We start from the raw sequence: 6,893 nt of genomic DNA on the forward strand, positions 1-6,893 counted from the left end.
GAGAAGTATCAGAAAGAACTTATCTGCATCTTGAAATATTTTCAGAGATTTGTGATATGATGAAATGTGAAGGAGTGTTAGCAGATGCAGTTCGATTGATGGCATTTCCTTTCAGTATCAAGGATAAAACAAGGACTTGGTTATATTCTTTCCATCCTCAAAGTATCACAAGTTGGGAGCAATTGGAGAAGAAATTTCTGAATCATTTTTTTTCCTCCAAGCAGAATAGTGTATATGAGGAATTGCATAACAAATTTTGCTCAGGCATATAGAGAATCATTATTTGAAACATGGGATAGATTCAAGAGTCTTCAAAGACAGTGCCCTCATCATGGTTTTGAAAAATGATTGATTCTACACATATTCTATGGTGGAATTTATTTCTCAGACAAGAGTTTATTGGATTCATCAGCTAGAGGATCTTTTATCGACAAAAGTGTAGATGAAGCATATATGTTAATTGATTAAGTGACATTGAACCTCCATGAATGGTCGAACATAAGTTGGATGAAATTTCCCTCAAACATTCATGAAGTGCAAGCCATGAATGTTATAGAGTCTGTCAAACAAATTGTAACTCGACCATCTTTGAGTCTTGAGTCTCACAAGTCATAGAACGGGGAGTTCAAACTTTTGGGGGCAAAGATTGAAAGTATTGTTTCAAAATGGTTTAAAGAAGATCTCCCTCTTTCGTAGACAAGATCTAGTGAAAAGTGTGACGATGTTGGGTTATTGATCACGCCAACACTAGATAAGCAAGTTGGGGCTCCTCCAGAAGCTCAAAGGGAATTTTGGAAAAAGGAAGTTCAATCTTTCCCAGGACCTTCACTAAGGCTTCCTTTTCTACAAAGGTTAGTGGGGATCAATGAAAATAAAGATTTCGGCAAATCCTGTGACACTAATATGGTTGAGTACAAATTTTTGAATGTATATGAAGATGATGACTCTTCAAATGAGGATTTTATTGATAATGTAGTGGTAAATAGGTTTTCAGATCTGCCTTTCAAATTTTATAGGGTGTAATAGTGACATTAAATTTCCAGATGATGAATGTGATGTGGTAGATCAATTTAAAACTACAAGTGAAGTTATTGATCCTCTTGTTATTGATTCTCCTATTAAGGATATAGATATTGGTTTATTTGTTGATGTATGTGTTGATAATGATATGGAAGAATATGTAGGGAGTTGTGTTGTGGAAGTAGCATCTCAAGGATCACCACCTTTGTCCACAAAACCCTTAGAGGTTGTAAGAATTGATCATGTTGTGGAACAATATGTAGGGACTTTTGCAGAGCTAGTAGAGTCTCAAGAATCACCATCATTGATATCATCAATACCTGAGCCAGAGCTAGAACTATCAGTTGATTTAGAGGAAGTCATATCTACATGTTTAGAAATTTCAAGTATCTCTTAGAAAAGTAAGGTTAGTATTTCTTGTGATCTTTTGGAAAATTTTATAGAGGTACCTATCATTGACTCTGTTGGATGTGATTCGGTTTTTATTTCTTATTCTGCTTCTCTTAATATGGTTTTGGCTCTATCTTATCTAATATGTTTGTGGGAGATTTGTATTTTCTTTACATGTGCAGATTTCACTTGGGCTAATAATTGGAAGCTCACACTGAACCATCTTTGACCACATGAGAGAACTTTAAAGAAGACGAAGATGGAGAGAGCAATACTTCATTTTGTAATTCCTATATTGGAAGCTCCCTCCATAATAAGAGCCCTCAGTAAGAGGGTGTTGAAATATCTTACCCCTCCAAGAGCGAGATTTAGATGACTCTTATGAGGTGGTCGAGTTAATGACCTTAAACAAGCGCTTCTTGGGAGGCAACCGAAGTTCTTCAATCTTGTTTTCATTCATGCTTTTAGTTTCTTTCTAGTTTCATTTCTTTCTTTATAATAAATTTGTATCCTCTACTTAATTTTTGTTGTCTATTTTCTTTTATGGGACTCAAAGATTAGGAGGAGTGCAACTACATGATGGAGAAGTTCATGACATGGACATTTGGCACGCATCATTTGGTAACTTCTCTTACTTTTAATCTCCTCCACATTATTTTAGTTTTCATTGGAACAATGAAAAGTTTAAGTTTGCGGCGGGGGTGGTTTGAAAACCTAATTTTTTTTTGTATTTTTATGTTTTGTTCTACAGTTTATTTTGTTTTGTATTTGTTCTTGTTTTGCTTGGATTATTTCGATAGTCACTTGACTGTCTTTTGAAGAACCTTGAGGCATACATCTTGAGAACATCAAACTTCACTCATATGCTTTCTTATCTTTTTAGTAAAAATGTTAGCACATTATTATCTTGATTCATGATGTTGCAAATGATGCTAGTAGTATGCTTAGTGTACTTCTTTTCTCTATCTTGGGTAGCATGATATAAGCTAAGTATCATATGGAGATAGGTTTTAGTTTTGGCTTGACCTTAAGGATCTTACCTTCACTTCACTATACATGAGCTTGGATTGTTGATATCATTGGAATAGTCATGATTCATCTTGAGTGTTTAGTACTTGGTTTCCATAGTAATTTCTCAAACTTCATTTTGGTTACTAGATGAGGCTCAAATCATGTAAGCTCATTTGGAAAAAACAAATATCCCAACATTTGTGCTAAAAGTACATTTGTGAATAAGATTTGCACGATGCAAATACTTATGAAAAAAAGTGTGAAAAAAAAGAAAAAAAAAAGAGTGAATAAGGGATATAAAAAATAGTTTTCGTGAGTGGAATCTAGTAAGTCATCCATTTGAGACCGAGTTAGGTTACTAGAGAAATGACTACTTAGCTTCTCTTGAGATTGAGCACGCCTTTGAGACCTTAGGTTGATTGAGAAAGATGAACCAAGTGTGTGGCAGGTAAGTGCCTATCACCGGTTACATGCCTATCACCGGAAACATTAGCAACTCATTTGGATGACGACTTGACTAGGACATAGATTGAAACTTGAAAAGTTTGGGTCACTTTTTGCATTGTGCACAAGAGACTTATGCTTGAGCCATACTTGACTTGTTTCCATGATCATGCTTGTTAATGAAACCTTTAGATAGAGTTAGGAAAGTACATTAGGAATTATGAATGCATTGTAGAGCATATGAATTAAGATTGCGGCATTTTTGCTTGAGGATAAACAAAAGTTTAAATCTAGGGGTGTGATGTGCGTAGATTGTATACACTTGTTTAGCATGTTTTGATGCACATTCACATATTTTGCGCATGCTTTATCTATGCATTTTCGTACTTCCAACTTTTCTTTTAGCATATTTACTCTTTTTGTTCGGAGATATGCTTTTGTGCATTTTCTGTATACAAGAGTCGATTTTAGAGAAGAATTAATGTCCGTGTAACGTCCGCCCTTCCATTGCTTACAAAGGACGGGGTTACTTGAAACATACATACATGCATATATGGCAGCGGAAGTGAATAAATAAAAACTAATAATCATGTTATCATAGAAGCATGTCCGTTATCATAAAGCATATATCAAAAACATGTCATGTGAACAATGTAATCATGTATCATATTAACATGTGAACATGCTAGCATTCATAACTTGATTTAACATCTACTACTTGCTACGTGATACATGATATTTTATTTAACTGGAGCATAAAGCATACTAACATGGAACATGAAAACAAAAGTTCATAATGAGTATAAACCATCAAGTATCATCCATCAAAAGCATTATGTAACAAAATAGGATCACATGCAAAGCTTTAAAACATATAAGCATAAAGCAGAACTGTTCCACCATGCCACTGCCACACACATCGTTACCCTTCCTGCTGCTCCCTTTTAGTTTAACCATTCTTTTCCCTTTTTTGCAGTACAAGGGAAATTAAACTATAAGCACATAGGCTTAGTAAGATCCTTTCCTACTCACAAAATCATAAATCATGCATTTAAACATAAAGTAGTGATATGTTTATTTAACCAACTTCTAGATATAAAATTTGCATGCTAGCATAAAGTAGTGTCATACTCATTTAAGCAAATCATAACATAGCCTGTGAGAGCATAAACATAAAGTAGTAGCATGATCATCTAGGTATCATAGACATATTTTCAAAAAGCATCTTACTAAAGCATAAAGAAAACCGTTTAGCATGAAATAAGTATATGCAAGATGTCCTTTTGAAAACATATATCATGAAATGAGTATATCCAAGATGTCCTTTTGAAAACATATATCATATAAGTACTTAAACATAATCTCAACATGAGGGCCCGACTTTGTACCATATACATGAATTTGCGCGCATCCAAAATAGATCCGAGGTAGCTAATCTAGAACCTATTAGGAACTAGGCCCGTTTCCTTGACCATCGACCTAGGGGCACTTAGGAACCCATCCCTTACTAGGCCCGTTTCTTTGACCATCGACTTAGGGGCAACTTAGGAGCCCATCGCCGGTACAAGCCATACAAAAGAAAAATAGCATATCATGTTTCTTATCATATCATGACATATCATGTTTCTTGTCATATCATGGCATATCATGTTCTTGTCATATTATGAAGAGTGCTCTTAATCCCAACATAAGGAAAGCATCTCTTAGACTTTTCATCATACATAAGCCTTGCATAAACATAACATGATGGCATAAAGTGCACATAACATATAGCATATCATAGAGAAAACATAACATGATGGCATAAGTGCACATAACATATAGCATATCATAGAGAAAGCATAACATGATGGCATAAGTGCACATAACATATAACATTGTGACATAAAATCCATATCACATCATAAAGAGTCATTATCATGCATGGTTGGAGTTTTGAACTTCCTACAAACCCTAAATCATAACTTGGTCGAAACATATAAGCATGAATCATGGATTTTCAAGCAACATAAAAACATGGGATCAATAGCCTAAGTTCTCATAATACTTAACATAACATGTGAGACCTTTAAAAACCCTAGGTAGCTCCTCAACCTCATTTTTCTTGTCTTGGCCGAAACTTATGAGCATGAATCTTAGGTTTTCAAGCAACATAAAAACATGGGATCAATAGCCTAAGTTCTCATAATACTTAACATAACATGTAAGACCTTTAAAAACCCTAGGTAGCTCCTCAACCTCATTTTTCTTGTCTTGGCCGAAACTTGTGAGCATGAATCTTAGGTTTTCAAGCAACATAAAAACATGGGATCAATAGCCTAAGTTCTCATAATACTTAACATAACAGGTGAGATCTTTAAAAACCCTAGGTAGCTTCTTAACCTAAATCCCTTGTCTTGGCCGAAACATGTAAGCATGATTCTAGTTTTCTATTAACAACTTAAAGCATGAAACTTTTACACCTTACATAGTCTAGCAAGTGAGACTCTTAGTAGGCATAAATGACGTTCTAACCCTAATGTTCAAATCTTGGCCGAAACCTCTAGAAGCATGATTCTAAATTTTAATGCACCATAAGGCATGGAACTTAAACTAACAATATATAGAAGGTCATACATCATGAGGAAGCATAAGCAAACATAATTTAGGTCTAAAGACTTTCTCTAAACCTTTTCATTTCTTTTGGCCGAAACCTAAAGGTAATATTCTAGGTTTTTAATGCAACATAAGGCATGGAAACTTAAACTAACATTATATAGAAAGTCATACATCATGAGGAAGCATAAGCAAGCATAGTATAGGTCTAACAACTTCCTCTAAGGCCTTTATTTCTTCTTGGCCGAAACCCTAAAAGCATAGTTCCAAGTTTTTCATTTTTTTTTTAACAACATTAAGCATGAAAGCTTTTAGTAACCATAGATAACCTCTTAACTTTATCTTGGATGAAACTTTATAAGGTAAGACCCTAGGTTTTTCAAGCAACCTTTAAGCATAAAGCATACGAAAGCTACTTGTACTACAGGTGAGGGAATACTTACATCCTTTCACTAAGGAAAAGTACCCTTGCTTGAGAAGTTTTCTTAGGAAGAAGACCCCTTAGCTTGGTTTCGGCAATGAAGAAGATGGGCTTGGGATTTCGGTGGGAGAAGGAAGGATGAGGAAGAAAGAAGAAAAAATGAAGTTTTCCTTTCCTTTATCTTATTTATGCTAAATGAAGGAAGAAGGCAAAACTATCTTCTCATTGGGAAGGAAGAAGGAAACTCAAACTTTTCCTTCTAAGTGAAGGGGCCCTTCACTTTCACCACCCTTAACTACAATCTCCCTTCTCTTCCTAACAGCACACCCCTGCTGGGGCTACTGGTTATCACATACAACCACCTACCAAGAGGTTCAAGGTTTAAGCCTTGGTCATGCCTCTTTTTTGTTTTTTTTTTTCCTCTTTATTTTTTTTTTGAAAAGTCTACATAAAGCCCATTTTAATCATGCAATAATTTATATAAAATTGCTAGGGATCCTATGGGTGTTACAGTCCGAGGTAAAAAATTACAATGTATGAAGGAAGAGGCTTAAGTGCCACACGACCCTGACAAGGGGGGGTTGCCCAGGTTGTGTGGTGATCACCACCCGTGTGGCTGCAGCATAGGAGGAAGTGGTCACGACCGTGTGTGCATTACACGGTCGTGCTAGGTTTGAAGCAGAGAAAGTTCATGGCTGTGTGCACTACACAGCCGTGCAAGCCCTCTAGAGCCGAATCAGTACATGGCCGTGTAGAGCTACACGGCCATGCAGCCATGCAACATTTCCAGAGGCTAAGCAAGCCCTGGCCGGGTGCACCACACGACCGTGAAAGAGTTCCAGAGCCGAAGGCAGGATAGGCCGAGTAGATCTACATGGTCGTGCAAATGGGAGCAATGGCAAAGCATACCACTGTCGTGTCTCACACACGGCCATGTGAGTTGAGCAGAGAAGGGAGTAGCACAGACCGTGTGGGCTTCAAACGGCCGTGCCTCGGAGCCGTGTGGTGCCCA

General features: G+C 36.4%; 1 non-coding gene across 1 annotated transcript; it reads right to left on the reverse strand.

The window, feature by feature from the left end:
* Positions 1–232: 232 nt before the first annotated feature.
* Positions 233–338, reverse strand: LOC121993800. The gene has a single exon (XR_006115417.1). It is a non-coding gene; the product is annotated as a small nucleolar RNA R71 (small nucleolar RNA).
* Positions 339–6,893: the final 6,555 nt, after the last annotated feature.

This window comes from Zingiber officinale, chromosome 1B (assembly GCF_018446385.1).
Source record: "Zingiber officinale cultivar Zhangliang chromosome 1B, Zo_v1.1, whole genome shotgun sequence".
In the NCBI taxonomy this organism is placed as follows: domain Eukaryota; kingdom Viridiplantae; phylum Streptophyta; class Magnoliopsida; order Zingiberales; family Zingiberaceae; genus Zingiber; species Zingiber officinale.